Source organism: Ambystoma mexicanum, chromosome 14 (assembly GCF_040938575.1).
Source record: "Ambystoma mexicanum isolate Mex_15411 chromosome 14, UKY_AmexF1_1, whole genome shotgun sequence".
NCBI lineage: Eukaryota > Metazoa > Chordata > Amphibia > Caudata > Ambystomatidae > Ambystoma > Ambystoma mexicanum.
Window position 1 is genome coordinate 62,766,341 of NC_090940.1, and position 16,870 is coordinate 62,783,210.

The 16,870-nt window shown below is 46.8% G+C and overlaps 1 protein-coding gene across 1 annotated transcript in view; it reads left to right on the forward strand.

The window, feature by feature from the left end:
• STXBP6 (syntaxin binding protein 6) overlaps positions 1-16,870 on the forward strand; it is a 575,667-nt gene that overhangs the window by 315,376 nt on the left and 243,421 nt on the right. The gene's annotated exons all lie outside the window — the stretch shown is intronic.

A 16,870-nucleotide genomic window follows, 5' to 3' on the forward strand; every position in this document is an offset into this window, starting at 1 on the left:
CAAACCTCCTGGCGTTACAGTCTCTGGGTAGTAGCACCCATCAAACCTCCTGGCGTTACAGTCTCTGGGTAGTAGCACCCATCAAGCCTCCTGTCTTTACAGTCTCTGGCTAGTAGCATCCATCAAGCCTCTTGGCTTTACAGTCTCTGGGTAGTAGCTCTTGGCTTTACAGTCTCTGGGTAGTAGCACCCATCAAGCCTCCTGGCTTTACAGTCTCTGGGTAGTAGCACCCATCAAGCCTCCTGGTGTTACAGTCTCTGGGTAGTAGCACCCATCAAGCCTCCTGGCATTACAGTCTCTGGGTAGTAGCACCCATCAAGCCTCCTGCCGTTAGTCTCTGGGTAGAAGCACCCATCAAGCCTCCTGGCGTTAGTCTCTGGGTAGTAGCACCCATCAAGCCTCCTGGCGTTGCAGTCTCTGGGTAGTAGCACCCATCAAACCTCCTGGCGTTACAGTCTCTGGGTAGTAGCACCCATCAAACCTCCTGGCGTTACAGTCTCTGGGTAGTAGCACCCATCAAGCCTCCTGTCTTTACAGTCTCTGGCTAGTAGCATCCATCAAGCCTCCTGGCGTTAGTCTCTGGGTAGTAGCACCCATCAAGCCTCCTGACTTTACAGTCTCTGGGTAGTAGCACCCATCAAGCCTCCTGGTGTTACAGTCTCTGGGTAGTAGCTCTTGGCTTTACCTGAGTACTAGCACCCATCAAACCTCCTGGCGTTAGTCTCTGGGTAGTAGCACCCATCAAGCCTCCGGGCGTTACAGTCTCTGGGTAGTAGCACCCATCAAGCCTCCTGTCTTTACAGTCTCTGGCTAGTAGCACCCATCAAGCCTCCTGGCGTTAGTCTCTGGGTAGTAGCACCCATCAAGCCTCCTGGCTTTACAGTCTCTGGGTAGTAGCACCCATCAAGCCTCCTGGTGTTACAGTCTCTGGGTAGTAGCTCTTGGCTTTACAGTCTCTGGGTAGTAGCACCCATCAAGCCTCCTGACGTTAGTCTCTGGGTAGTAGCACCCATCAAGCCTCCTGGCATTAGTCTCTGGGTAGTAGCTCCTGGCATTACAGTCTCTGGGTAGTAGCACCCATCAAGCCTCCTGGCTTTACAGTCTCTGGGTAGTAGCACCCATCAAGCCTCCTGGCGTTACAGTCTCTGGGTAGTAGCACCCATCAAGCCTCTTGGCTTTACAGTCTCTGGGTAGTAGAACCATCAAGCCTCTTGGCTTTACAGTCTCTGGGTAGTAGCACCCATCAAGCCTCCTGGCATTACAGTCTCTGGGTAGTAGCTCTTGGCTTTACAGTCTCTGGGTAGTAGCACCCATCAAGCCTCCTGACGTTAGTCTCTGGGTAGTAGCACCCATCAAGCCTCCTGGCTTTACAGTCTCTGGGTAGTAGCACCCATCAAGCCTCCTGGCGTTAGTCTCTGGGTAGTAGCACCCATCAAGCCTCCTAGCATTACAGTCTCTGGGTAGTAGCACCCATCAGCCTCCTGGCTTTACAGTCTTTGGGCAGTAGCACCCATCAAGCCTCTTGGCTTTACAGTCTCTGGATAGTAGCACCCATCAAGCCTCTTGGCTTTACAGTCTCTGGGTAGTAGCACCCATCAAGCCTCCTGGTGTTACAGTCTCTGGGTAGTAGCACCCATCAAGCCTCCTGGCTTTACAGTCTCTGGGTAGTAGCACCCATCAAGCCTCTGGGCTTTACAGTCTCTGGGTAGTAGCATCCACCAAGCCTCCTGGCTTTACAGTCTCTGGGTTGTAGCACCCATCAAGCCTCCTGGCTTTACAGTCTCTGGGTTGTAGCACCCATCAAGCCTCCTGACTTTACAGTCTCTGGGTTGTAGCACCCATCAAGCCTCCTGGCTTTACAGTCTCTGGGTTGTAGCACCCATCAAGCCTCCTGACTTTACAGTCTCTGGGTTGTAGCACCCATCAAGCCTCCTGGCTTTACAGTCTCTGGGTTGTAGCACCCATCAAGCCTCCGGGCTTTACAGTCTCTGGGTAGCAGCATCCACCAAGCCTCCTGGCTTTACAGTCTCTGGGTTGTAGCATCCACCAAGCCTCCTGGCTTTACAGTCTCTGGGTTGTAGCATCCACCAAGCCTCTGGGCTTTAAAGTCTCTGGGTAGTAGCATCCACCAAGCCTCTGGGCTTTACAGTCTCTGGGTAGTAGCACCCACCAAGACTCTTGGCTTTACAGTCTCTGAATAGTAGCACCCATCAAGCCTCTTGGCTTTACAGTCCTTAGGAAAGTCCCAGGTGTTTTAGGACGGTGGCATTGAAAGTGTAATTTTGGTGACATTGGTTCTCCCAGGGGGGCCCGTGCAACTGTGTCCCCGGCTCCTCTGGCACCCGCTGCGCTTCTCGGCTTTACAGTCTGAGGGTTCCAGCACCCATTACTCTTTTTGGATCTTCAGTATCACGGTTATAGCGCCCAGCTCACTACATGACTACGCCTTTGCCTCTTGCCTTGGCACAGGAGCGTGCAACCTTTGGCTTGCCAGAAGTTTCGGACTACAACACCCATCAGCCACAGCAAGCATAATCAACGGAGAAGGGTCATGAGTCATCCAAAATATCCAGAAAGTGTAACTCCAGTCTGCCAACCGCATCAAACAAGGACTGCCAAGGCAATGCATAGGGGCATGTGTGTATACAAAGGATTTCCAAGGCGATGCATAGGGACATGTGCATACAAAGAACTGCCAAGGCGATGCATAGGGACATGGGTGCCTACAAACAAGGACTGCCAAGGCGATGCATAGGGACGTGTGCATACACAGGATTTCCAAGGCGATGTATAGGGACATGTGTGAATACAAAGGACTGCCAAGGCGATGCATAGGAATGCGTGTGTATACAAAGGACTGCCAAGGCGATGCATAGGGACATGTGTGAATACAAAGGTATGCCAAGGCGATGCATAGGAATGCGTGTGCATACAAAGGATTTCCAAGGCGATGCATAGGGACATGTGTGCATATAAAGGACTGCCAAGGCGATGCTTAGGGATGTGTGCATACAAACAATGACTGCCAAGGCGATGCATAGGGATGTGTGCATGCAAACAAGGACTGCCAAGGCGATGCATAGGGACATTTGTGCATACAAAGGATTTCCAAGGCGATGCATAGGGACATGTGTGCATACAAAGGACTGCCAAGGCGATGCATAGGAATGCGTGTGCATACAAAGAACTGACAAGGCGATGCATAGTGACATGTGTGCATACACAGGATTTCCAAGGCAATGCATAGGGACGTATGTGCATACAAAGGATTTCCAAGGCGATGCATAGGGACACGTGTGCATACAAAGGATTTCCAAGGCGATGCATAGGGACGTGTGCATACAAAGGATTTCCAAGGCGATGCATAGGGACATGTGTGCATACAAAGGACTGCCAAGGTGATGCATAGGAACGCGTGTGCATACAAAGGACTGCCAAGGCGATGCATAGGGACGTGTGTGCATACAAAGGATTTCCAAGGCGATGCATAGGGACGTGTGTGCATACAAAGGATTTCCAAGGCGATGCATAGGGACATGTGTGCATACAAAGGATTTCCAAGGTGATGCATAGGGACGTGTGTGCATACAAAGGATTTCCAAGGCGATGCATAGGGACATGTGTGCATACAAAGGATTTCCAAGGCGATGCATAGGGACATGTGCATACAAAGGACTGCCAAGGCGATGCATAGGGATGTGTGCATACAAAGGACTGCCAAGGCGATGCATAGGGCCATGTGTGCATACAAAGGATTTCCAAGGCGATGCATAGGGACATGTGCATACAAAGGATTTCCAAGGCGATGCATAGGGACATGTGCATACAAAGGACTGCCAAGGCGATGCATGGGGATGTGTGCATACAAACAAGGACTGCCAAGGCGATGCATAGGGACGTGTGTGCATACAAAGAAGGGCTTGCAGTTGAATGAAAGGAACTGGTAGCAATATGTGGCTTACGGTTATACAAATGGCTTTGAAAAATGTATTTTTTTATTGCAAAAAAACTTGTCAGGGCATCCAGTCTTTTTCCTATAGACGTTTTGATGCAGAATAATGCCACCACGCTTTTTTAAAACACTTTTTTTAAACGAAATATTTGCCACAAAATGGCGGTTGGAGGTGGGCGGCAGAAGTGGGGATGGTTTGCCAAAGAACACGGAGAAATCAACAAGATTCCCAAGTGGGTTGTCATCAGTTTTTTGTTTCCAAACTGCTACGCAAAACGCGGAATGTGTTCAGTGTGGAGCTTTAGGGAGTCTTGCCAGACACCCCTCTATCCGGCGTGGATATGGCCAGCGTGCATCAGCACGCGCCAAGAAGCCGACTCTTCCTTTACAAACACAACGTTCAAACGTAAAGCCGGCCATTTTGGGAGACTGCTTCCAGAAGTCCAACAAGGTCCTGGAACCTTCTAGAATGGATGCAGAACCTTCCTCACTTGGCACCCTTACATGTCCGGACCGCAATACCCAGGATGCAGCACCTTGCCCCTTTGAGGCAATCCCCAGACACATACGTCTAAAATGGTGCTAGCTCACCCTCAAAACGTTGCATGTTGCCTGCCAAATGTATATGTACGCCCTTTAAAAGTATGGCAAGTTCTCCCAAGAGTTTATGTTTATGTTTATGTTTGTTTATGTTTATTTTATTTGATAATGCGCACAAAACCCAGGGGTAGCCGGGCGCAGCAGGTACAAGGTTACTTAAGCTTGGGTTACATACAGTGTATAGGCGAGAAACAACATAAAAGTGCAGTAAGAACATATCAAAACACACCGTGTAGAAGAAAAAAACTAGCATATAGTTTTGAGGGAGTGTACAGGTATAGGTAAGAGAGTGAAAGAAATGGCTGCCTCTGGCCTTGCTGAAATTCGTCACTGAATAGATGTCCTGCCCATTTGGGCCAGAATTGGAGGTTGCCATTTTTCACGAACAATGTGAAGAATGGTAGCCCGTTTCTTATCTTTTACAACCCTTTTCATTGGTTTTATTCATTTTCAGCTCCCACGTTCCCTGCCGCGTACCCCTCTATACCCTTACTCCCTCCTTTTATTGGACCTCCACCCACCCTCTTTTGCTTTTTAAATGCCCACCATCCATATGTACATTGGCAGAGAAAGTCGTCTGGGTGGGTTTTGTCCATTTATAAGCGTTGCAATAATGGCGGCAAGACGCTCATTGGAGGTATGTAGCCACGTGACCCTCTGCATCTTCACCAAACTCCTGCCCCTGATGTAGCCTCCACTGCTTTACCGCCAAGATACCCAAACTAGTAAGGAGTCGCTTTTAGTATTTATTTGAATAGTAATGGAGTCATGTTTACACAAGTAAATTAGTCTCCAATTTTACTGAAACTAAGGGCCTCATCATGAGTTTGGTGGTATCTCGGCAGTAAAGCCACAGTGATACCACCAAACGGATTTACCATTACCGCCCCCTTTTCCGGCGGAGTTACTGCTGGATTACAAGGCGTGCAGTATGGCAGTGTTAGTCCCCATTCCTGGAATCCATAGGACTCTGGGGATTTCAGCAGAGGTCTTTTTGCCGAAATTGCCTTTTTTTTTGGCAGTAACATGGCGGAATGGCATCCAGCATTTTGCTGGAGGTTTTTTCTCCACCGTACTCCAAAGCCATAGTTCAACATTGCGCTAATGTGTGGGTTTTGACCACACTCACGATGAGCTCCTATGTGCCCTCCTTCTTACTCAGTCTGAGCATTTCTCGAGAAGGGTTGGAAATGCATATTTGATGAACATTAACTCATGCTCCAAAGCCAGCTCTTGTGTGTCAGGCATCCTCCAGAAGGCAGGAGCTAGCGCTGAGGAACCAGGAGCGCGTACACAGCGCACGTGAAATGGAAGCTTTAAGTTGTTGCCCATTATGTTTAAATATGTACTAGATGTTTCTTAATTCTTCTTTAATAACATTCTCACATGTTCAAAGTGAATGTCACAAATGCATGCTTGTAAGGCCAACAGGCAGCCACTAGTAGTTGCGGGGAGCTGTTCGTTTCAAGCTCCCCCGGATCCCCCCAGGCTAAAACCAGGGTCTACATAGCTCCCAGTAATTTCCGAATCCTATCTAGTAGGGACCAGATATCCGATATTTCATGATACAAGGTGTTCTACAGTGACATCCTTACAGAGGAGAGTGTATGAATCTTGATTCCTTAATAGTTATTAGTGTTCCTGCCTTAACTCCACTGTTGCCTTCTACCCTCACACGCCAGGATTGAATATGCTCCCCCCTTTTTTGAGTATAAAGATTTTATTTAGGTTAAGATTAATTAACCATCTCCATGAGGTAGTCCAAACAAGGAGCAATTATGTATGATGAACCAGGTTCATTAAGACATCTTAATATAATAAAAGGTTACAGGGAGAAACGGGGCTTATGTGTTGGGCAGAACGAATATCACACATTTTTAATAGGGGGTAAGAACAAAAAAAGAATCAAAATTGACGTGCGAAGAAAAAGGGGGAGGGAGGGCAGGGGAAGAATAAAAGGGGGGTAGTTAGTGGGGATAGGAATCAATAGATAGGAAGTCTATAAAAGTGTTCCACTTTAATTCATGCTTTGGCAATAGGGATGGGGAAGGGGCAATGCATGTTTCGAGTCTATGGATGTTGATGTTATGGAATTCCACCATGTTTTGTAGTGAATATGATTAAAGTTTCTCCTGTAATATTTTGAATAGCAGCCAAAATGAAAAGGTCAAACAAATGGCAAGAATTCGTTTCTAGTGTATGTTGTAAGTCTACTTCCCAATAACACAATCTTAAAGTCCAAAGATTCTTGTAGCTTAAATTGCAAAAAAAAAAAGAAATACATTTCATAGTACTCCAAGCACCTCACTTTTCGTTTAACAAACTTTCATTCTCAGAACATGTGCTGAAAAGCCCCTTCACATCAGTACAGTTCCAGTGGTCATTTTGGAGGATCTTACATGTAAACAGCATGGTTAGGATAGTGCATATTCTGGGATGAAAGAAGAAAAGCGTTTGGGTGGGGCGTGCAGAAGCAGTGATGGAAGAGAACTTTCCCCAAATATGTGGCAAATATTTAACATCAGGGGCTCCCCACTTTCTGTAAGGGTCAGTAAGGGTAAAAAAGGAGAGAGATTTAAAAAAAAGGGCCTTCAAATACACCCACACACCAATGAAGGGTGCTAAAACACTAAAAACGAATGCACTACCAAATAAAGACCACCAGAAGCCTGTGAGGGCTTGCCCTGTTCACGCCTGCTCCCACTGCCTAACACACTCAACAGCAGTAGGTGAAAAGGAGCGGGTCCTTTCATAAGGTCCTCAGGCTAAATCTCACCATAGGACTCTGTGGCACACGTGGTTGTCCCACCAAACCTGTGCCCCCCTAGCAGAGTGTGGGTTCTGGGTCCGTTTTGTGCTGCTGGCAAAGTTCAACAGATCCCACAGGTCCACTGGTCCCTCCAGCGGGATTCAGTTTGACCCAAAAGTATGCAGGGATGTCTCATCCACGGTGGACGACTGCACATCAACCCACCCATTTTGGTCAAGCCATGTGCTGTAGGTAGATGTTGGTTGCATTCTGCAAATCTAGCAAGGCTAGTGGATTGCTGTGAGGTCACCTTAGAGTGTTCGCTGAGTGTCCGTGCAAGTGTTCCAAGAGAGTCCGATGGCAGTGGAAGCTGGCTGGTGTGGATGGGCCTGTGGCGCTGTCCTATTGCATCTGTCACATGTACTTATCGTGGATGGCACTTACCTGAAGGCGACAGACAATAAACCAGGGGTGGACTGGGAAACAAAAGAGGCCCTGGAACAGATTTTCAAAGCGGCGCCATTTTACACGTTCAGCCGGCCCCACCCTTTTCCTATGGAAGTGTTGAAATAAAATAAGTTACTACAGAAGAGGCTCAGGGTTCAGAGGCCTACTTGGAAATTTCCAGAGTTCCCTATAGGCCAGTCCACCCCTACAATAAACTTACCTACAAGAAGAGAGTGTGCAGGCGTCGTCTTAAACCCATGGGGTTACTTAAACATGTATGCATAGTGTGTGTTATGTGGCTACACTGGCCTGCATTGCTTCAGCCAGTCTGGTTACATTTTCTGGGGCACTACCATGGCATTTTTTGCTGGGCGTCATGGTTAAAGTGAACATGTGGCTAGATGGGCCTATATTGCTGCAGCCAGCCTAGTTATGTTTTCTTCCAGTGGTATGGCATTTTTACTGGGCAAGTCTGGATGTATTTTTTAATTTTTATTTTTTTATTGTGGCATGACATTTATTACTGGCACAGCCAACAGCAGCATGTTCTTTTACGGTAATTCGGCATATATTGGTGCAACATGCATGGCCACCGCCTGAATGAAAATGTTGTAATACTGGCATATATTCTGTGCACTGTTTGTGAGTTCAATCTATTGGATTTTTTTCATGTTACCCTACGCAACCAGATCTATACTGTGAGGCTTTTGACCCAATTTTTCACATAAAGTATCCTTGAAACCTACGTTTCTCTGGCAGAGCAAGTAGGGCTGGCTATATGCTCCCCCCAACCTTGGTCCTTGAAGCCAGGGCGATGGGAAGGCGGCTGCTTCAGTGCAGCGAGACACATGGCAGGCCAGGCCAGCCTTACCTCCTTTGGTGCAGCTCAAATCCTCTCCGTTTCTGTTGCATGCACTTAATGTTTTATTGCCTTCTGCAGGCCTCATTTGTTTTTATGAAGCTGGTTTTATATCGCAGTTTGTCTTCCGAAACTCGTATTGCTGTTTTGTTTCGCGCCTTTCTTTGTTAAACGTGTTTCCCCCTCATTTGCTCCCGTTAGTATTTCATATAATTACAGGAATGTAATTGATGTGTTGTCGGAAGGAAACCCCGCCCTCAGGAGATCTACTGGCTGGGGGGGGGGGAGGGGGGGGGGTGCAGCGATGAGTAGTGCCTTCTAAGTTTCCTTCCTCGCTTCTCAGTAGCCACCAACATTTATCGGGGCGAGGTAGCACCTATGCAAACGCAATATGGCGCCTAAACAGGGGAGAGGTCTAGACAGGATAGGTCCTGAGTGGGCAAAGCCCACTTAGCAGCATTGTGTGGGCATTTACAGATGTTAATGTCACTGCGGTGGGCCCAACTACATTAGCTTCAAGCCCCACTTGGTCGACAATCCTGGCTATGCCACAGCGCCTAAAGGTTGTCTCTGAAATTAGAATTTGATCTCACTGCCATATTCCAGCCCCTTTATGACACAGACCGTCATTCTGTCTCCAGCTTTACCCTTGTCAGTACTACTGCCCCGGTCATGCCTCTCCCTTGACGTCTGTAAGTGTCTTCACAGTGTTTGACGTAGCTACTCATCCCCCCAACACCTGAGCAAACGGGCCCATACTGACCAATCATGAGTAGGTCTGCTGGAGGGTTCCAAAACCAGACCACCCTGATCAAACCGAACCCACTTCCAAACAAGGTCAGAAGTCACAGAAACGATGAAAGTAAAAATGTCCCGTGTATGTAAATCCTAATGTGTGGCTGTGACAAGGTGTGTTGTGTCTGGGGCAGTGCTAGAGTTGGATGGATTTCGCCAGTGCCGGGATCTAGCAAGATTCTTTCTTCTGACCTCGGATCCAGAGAAATCTCACCCAGGTGGTCGGTGGACTCTGAACCTGCAGTGTTTAGTGTTTGGACTATTTAAGCAATGCAGAAGCAAAGATTGAAGGTTGTTAGGACTGCGTGAACGTAAGATCAAGATGCCGGTAACATTTCTCATTAGGAATGTATACTGCAAAAGATGTTTAAAAGGTGCGAAGCTTTTTTACTTTGCCAGCAGCTTTATAGGAAACACTCATTTCCCCGGTTATTTTCCAGGTGCTCAAGATGAGTGGCCAATCTGAATCCATCTATTAGCTGACGCCAAGCTTTTTTAATGTACAAAATGTGAAGCTGTGGAATTCCATTAATTAATATTTGTTTTGCATGCCTGCCACCAAGACAAAACATGACCTATATGAAGAGATATACCCATGTATTTAAAAATTCCTACATGCAAAAATACATATATACAGGAAAGTGACATTCCTAAACTTCCAATATGTTTGCCTATCAAACATGGTTGTGAGATTATGTGAGAGCTACAAGGGAGGCTCTGAACTCACTTTCCACCTAAGCTACCTTGCAACTCGCAAGAGATTGCAACGTGTGCAATTTGCAGTGTCACTTGCAAACTGCAGCATCCATTTTGTTGCAGCCTAGCCCTTTGCATTTGTGAAGCCTGGCGCCGGAGGTAGCACTGGATTTGCATTTCCAACACCCTTCTGTGCAGATCGGCCTTGGTGTGCGTTATCGGCCTTGTTGTGCGTTATCGGCCTTGTTGTGCGTTATCGGCCTTGGTGTGCGTTATCGGCCTTGGTGTGCGTTATCGGCCTTGGTGTGCGTTATCGGCCTTGGTGTGCGTTATCGGCCTTGGTGTGCGTTATTGGCCTTGGTGTGCGTTATTGGCCTTGTTGTGTGTTATCGGCCTTGTTGTGTGTTATCGGCCTCGTTGTGTGCTCTAAATAAAGATGAGATCTTAATTCACATGAAGAGGAATACATGAAACCTGGAAAGTGTATTTACATGTTTACGACATGATTTATTAAATAAAACTATTTGGGCTTATATTGGCTTCGGCCGAATAGTTGACAAACTATTTGCGATTCGTCAGAATATTAAGCTATTGCGTATAGCCATAGTAATTAAGGATGTTTTTATAATACCTCAACATGGAGACCTGGGCTTATGAAGAAGAGCAAAGCATGTAATATTCATATGTCTCCATCCAGATTCTCAGTTCAAAGACCCTCTTGAACAGGAAACCATCACCCTAATGACCAACGCCTGCCAATCAGGCAAATATCATTAACAATAGAACAGGGTAGTGCCAAACTGGATCACCACCCACACAGTTACCCGACCTAAAATTCCTGAAGCTTATCTGTTTCACTTGTGGTCTGACTCCGGCGCAAACACTTTAATTTTGGTTCAATGCAGTCTGCTGAAAAGATAGAACTAATATACCCAGACGTGGACCCTGAGAGGCACAGCTCCACCTCACTTGTAAGGCCCAACAAGGCTGAAACACGTGTATGGGGTTGCTGTTGGTACTCTTGTTCAGAAGGAAATTGCTATAGCATTTTGGTGCTGGACTTCCCATGGGGGCGTACAGTGAGCAAAAAGCAATGGCTACAAACTCTCATCTCAAAGTGGGAAAAAAACCACAGAACAGGTTATCATGCCATGTTCTTTCTGGACAAGGTCAGACTGGGACAAGAAATAGGCCTGCTCACCCAAAAAAAGTGTCCCACACCTCGCCTGACGACCCTTGACCTCTGATGACATCACCAGAAGTGATGTCATTGGACCCCACCCCAAAGTGACATCCTGGGAAGCGATGAAATACGACCTTTCACCCCTTGACAAACAGGAAGTGGCATCAAATAGCATTGTTCCTAAGTACACTAAATGACTGTGAATCCAAGCAGACGTCCAAGGCCAAATGATATGTTATTGTATAGCACTTAGGCTTAAGCTCTTTTTTATAGAAGAAATATGCATACATCACCCAACCTGTGGTGGTACTCATTTCTCGACCTAAAAAGGATGAAATGCTTTTGAAAAAACATTTTTTGAAAACAAATATATATATATATATATATATATATATATATATATATATATATATACTTTTTCAATTTATTTTTTTGTTCAAACCGGCCCAGGCATGGCCAGAAATGGCCGCCACTCCCCAGGGACGATTTCGGCCCGGCCAGGGACCGAAAAGCCGAGGGGCCAATCCGACCCTGTTTCTGGAGAGGGGCGCCTGCTACCTTTTTTAAATATCCACCATTCAGACCTCAGAAGGCATTGCATGGCCTTATTACAAGTTTGGCGGTGCAGTGAATAAGTGGCAGTCATTCTGTTTCCGCCGCTCTTGTCGCACCACAAGTCTCCCAGCCTTGCCCTGCAGGAGGAGACTGTGCCTCCATTTCTCAGCAGGTAAACGACAGATGCCTCAATCCATAGCAACCCGAAATTCAGACAAAGACCTGGGCAATCGGCAGCCCAAACCGTTGCAACAGAACAAGCAAAAGGGGGATGTGCTAAGCAAGTGGCGAGGGAGTTGCTGTGACCTAAAACCCAGCCTAAAATTCCAAGGAAATAATTAAAAAAAGGCAGCCTAAGCTGTTTGTGGAGAGCTATTCGCTGGCACCACTGCCTTTCTTTTGAAGGGATGTATTCATATTCTGCAAAGCAATTGCTTTGTGTGTCAAGTGTTCCAAATCTGATCAGTGTATCTCTGCTGGGCAAGTCCAGGGGGATAGCTCAGCAGCAACGTGCTCGCCTTGGAAGCAAGACGGCACGAAGCAACACAGGTTCGATCCCTGGGTCTGCGCTTAGAAACCTCTGGGTATTAAGCACGTTATAAACACACAATTACGCAAAAAAACAATTCCTGTAACAGCGCCTAGATGCCCGCGGGCTGTGTGAGTGCTTTAAAAATGCAAAAAAATAAAAGTAGATGGATTATATCCAGTGGGTGAGTGGTCATAAATCCTTGGCCAACAAGGGCATGAGGCGAATTGCTCCATTAGAATAGCAGGACTTGTAGCGTGGTTGCAGGTGTTAGGCTGGTGCTTGTCTAAAAGGCACCCAAACAGTCCAATAAAAAAAAAGCAGCATGGAATTATTTTATTCTGTATTTGGTAATAAAGCAATGTTGAATGTGAAGGCGCTCGACCCTTCGGAGTTTTGATCCCTGTAGAAACGTAGCCCAATACAGCACAGCGTTGCCGCGGTCCCCAAGCAAAGAGGTAAATACTTGCTACGAGACCATATAGCTTACTCTGTGTTCAATTTGTCAACGGGTAAACAAAAGCAATACAACAAAATACGAAACCAAAAAGGAGATGGAGGAGGTATTGAAACCCAGATCACTTGACTTCTCATTTAGAGGCCAGTGTCTTAACCACTTAATTTTCGATGGAGTATACATGAAGCTCCTAGACGCGTAGAGGAATGTTAACACATCCTCCTATTGATTTATTTTTAATTTATATAGCGCATAACGAAGCCCTGGGCCATAATAGTGCTTATTACAGGAGGAACAGCAACACATAGAGTACATCAGAGGGACACGGAGGGCGACGGGAGGCAGCAATTGAGAGAACTGTTTTCCGTCCTCGTTTAAATGTGGAGAGAGCCACACAGGCTCTCGGATCCGGGGGCGGTGCATTCCAAATATTTGGGGCGGCATGCGGGAACGAAACCCGGGCTGCACTCGGGAGTCCAGTCCTAGGGGTTTCCAGGAGGCAGGTATTATTAGACCTCGGGGTTCTTGGAGTAGGTAGCCAAGAAACACCGTTGGAGAGGTCTCTCGGGCCCTGACCATACAAGCACCTGTGCGTGATACATTGCACTCTGAAAATAATCCTGCTAGAAACAGGAAGCAAGTGTAGAGCTTTCCTCGCGCAGTCACATGCTCAGATCTGCGTAACCCCTCAACTGCCCGGACGGCATTGTTTTGTATCACCTGGAGCAGATTAATGTCCCCTTTAGCAATACCTAAAGGCGACTCAAACAATAGTCCCGTTTGGCCCCTATAATAGCCTGTGCGATAGTTGCACGGCTAGTAAAATTCAAAAAGGGGCAGAGCTGGGTCAGTAGTTCAAGATGGTAAGCCGTGCTCGAGATCAGACTGTTTACTTGGGCCTTCATAGTGAACTCTTTATCAAAGTAGACCCCAAGAGTCTTACCCTTGGATTGAGTGACAATAGTACAACCTGCCACCCAAAAGGAGCAATATTCTGGGCTCCGCTTCCGAAGTTGTACGGAGGTACCCATCACCGTCAGTTCCGTTTTTGCATTAAGTGCAAGCTTATTGTCTCGCATCCACTGTTGAAACAGGTTCTAGAAGGAGTTCAGATTAATGGCATCCTTAGCATAGTTACCCATAAGAGGCACAAGGCATTGCGTGTCGTCTGTGCAGCTGGCATATATGTCTGCTTCATGCAGCTCTTCAAGCAGAGGGAGCATAAAGATGTTAAAAAGCGTAGGTGACACGCCAAGAGCCCTGCGTAACCCCGCATGAATTCCTCTTCCATGGCTTCATTGCAAAAAACCCTCGCTTTTTGCGATCTGCAAGGAAGGACTTCACCTATTGTGTGGCTGAGAGGGAGAAGTGGGCTGTGCTGCATAGTCTTTCCACCTGTATGGTATGGTCTACCATATAAAAACCCAGCAGACAGATCTAGCAGCACCACCAAAGATGCCTTCCCTTTCTCCATGATCTTCAGTATGTTGTTCCTGAGATCTAATAAGGTTGACTATGTGCTATGACCCCGTCTGAAACCCGACTGTTTCTAATTACTGCAAATGCTGGGTTCCAATAAAGGTTTTTTAAATGGAGGAGAAATCCATGCCTGTTTGATGTCCCCAGGGCACAGTTCTCCCTAAGGTGCACAGGATTTAACTGCGATGGCAGGGCAAATGTCCCCTTTGCAGAGCATCTTTAAAATGTCTCTGATATAGGATGGAAATTGAATTCGGGACCAGCTTTCTTGTTGATTGCGGACGCCCTGATACTCTGACTACAAACACCCACTCTACTTTCAGCCAGATTTATCTTGGATATTTTTGACTTTATCCATTAGTGCATCCTGAACGATCTTGCACCAGCTAGAATCCTTCACAATTGGCAGTGCCGGTGGACACAGAACCTCCAGCACTAAGTTCCTTAGTGCTGGAGGATGCTCTGGAGAGTCTTGGATCTTAACATTTTTTGTTTGGCTTCAAAAATGGCCCTTTTAGAGGTCTTAAGAGCAAGGCAATAGATCATTTTATCTTCCGTGGATTTGTTTGTTTATTTCCCTCCATTTCAGAGCCTGATTCTTATCCCTTTTCAGCTCGTTAATATCAGCTGATTACCATTTCTTATCTGGTTGCTTTTTGAGCAACCGAGATTTCATAGGGGCCACACTATCAGCTTTTTCCTGTGTGCACCGATAAGCGACTGCCAAATCGGAATGGAGATTAGGCAGATTTTGAACAGTAGATGAGACCGAAGGTTCCAAAGCAGCGGCTGGGATTTTCTGGAAGTTTCTAGAATAACCCAGCATTTCTCATGCCTGGTTTTGGAAGGGGTAGATATGGACATAGACCATTCCACCGCAAGATGATCAGTCCAAGGACATTGGTTATTGTCTCTGTTCTTGATGGTAATGTTTTGAGTCGGCACCCAGTCCAAGGTCCTCTCTGTGGCATAAGTGGGGCTGCTGATTTGCTGCGTGAGACCAAAGACCGCTAACATGGCCTTGACCATCATTAACATAACATCTGATACATACAAACAGCGAAAGTTGAAATCCCCAAGAATCAAAATTCTTGACTTAGGTTTAAGACTAGGCAACATCAAGTCCCCAAGATGTGTAAGAAAATCAGGCATACTGTTAGGAGGCCTGTAAACGAGAAAGATGTTAATAGCGGAATTGGCATCCACCTCAAATTTTGCCCTGCGCACTTCGCACTCTAATAGAATAATGCTCAAAATATTTTGAATTTGTAAGGTTTTATGAAATATCAAAAGCTACTCCCCCACCTTTTGGATTCACACTGTCTGTTTTCAGAATGTTAAAACCTGCAGGTTGGCAAATTTGGCAAACATCTTGCACACAGGTGAAGTACGGAGAATTACTTTTGGCAAATCCGATCTTGGACAGCTTTGCGGAGATGCTTTCTGGGAAGGAGGGTGGAACGGGTTCATAATGGAGGAGCTTCAGGGTCTCCGAATTTTGCCTGGAGATCAAAGGTTGTCTGTGTTTTTGGAAGTCGGGATGGGTAGGGCTTTGTGAGCCAGAACCTACAGTATGATGTGGAATTTCCTCTGGCTCGACAGCCAGCGGGGATCCTGGTGAATGCTATCACAGGGGGCAGAGGGGCTGAATTCTCACGAAATCCTGGCAGTGGAGTTTTGAAGGACTTGAAGGGTTCGGGAAGGGGGTAGTTCCTTGGTCTATTAAAGAGGTGTATTGCAATACTCCAGTTAGGTGATGTTTCTGATGTTAGCATTTCCGATATAATGCGTTTCAGAGTGAAACTGGCAGAAGACCCTGGGAGGAGACTGTTGGCTTGAATGACAAGGTGTAGTCTAGTTAAGCGGAGGCTTTTGGTGGAGTGTGAAAGGTGGCGCGGTTGAGCACTCGTTGTCTAAGTAGGAAGACAAGAGAATGGTGAGACCTCAGGGGCAGGTGAAGGCTTTGAAGAGTTTTTCTCAATTGGGCATCCTTGGATGGAGCCCCTGTAATGTTATGTTAATGGGGACATGGTCCCCTGAGATTCTTTTCCCCAGGGGCCACAAGCTAAAGTTGAAGAGTACAGGAATAGGGATGAGGTAGAACCATACGTTGGACACGTGCTTAAGAGGCGTTGGCTGTGCAGTTGTGAACATATGATTTTAACATGGCCAAAAGCCTGATGGACTGAAGACTTTCGATTCATCAGAATGGCCGACGTCTCTCTGTGCAGCGTCTGTTCTAGGGTGATGCAGTCACCTGTTGCTGTTGCATAATGACAGGTGACTGAGCATACCAACAGCTGATGTCTAGGGACCAGACGAGGCCTTAATGATGCAGTCGCCCTCCAGCCAAAGGAGTTCCCTGGCACAAAGTTGGCTGTTTCTCAGCTGTTGCATAATGACAGGTGACTGAGCATACCAACAGCTGATGTCTGGGGACCAGACGAGGCCTCAATGATGCTGTCGCCCTCCAGCCAAAGGAGTTCCCCGGCACAAAGTTGGCTGTTTCTCAGCTGTTGCATCAGAGTGGATGGGGCCGCAATGATTTGAGTTTTGTGATTGGGCAGGG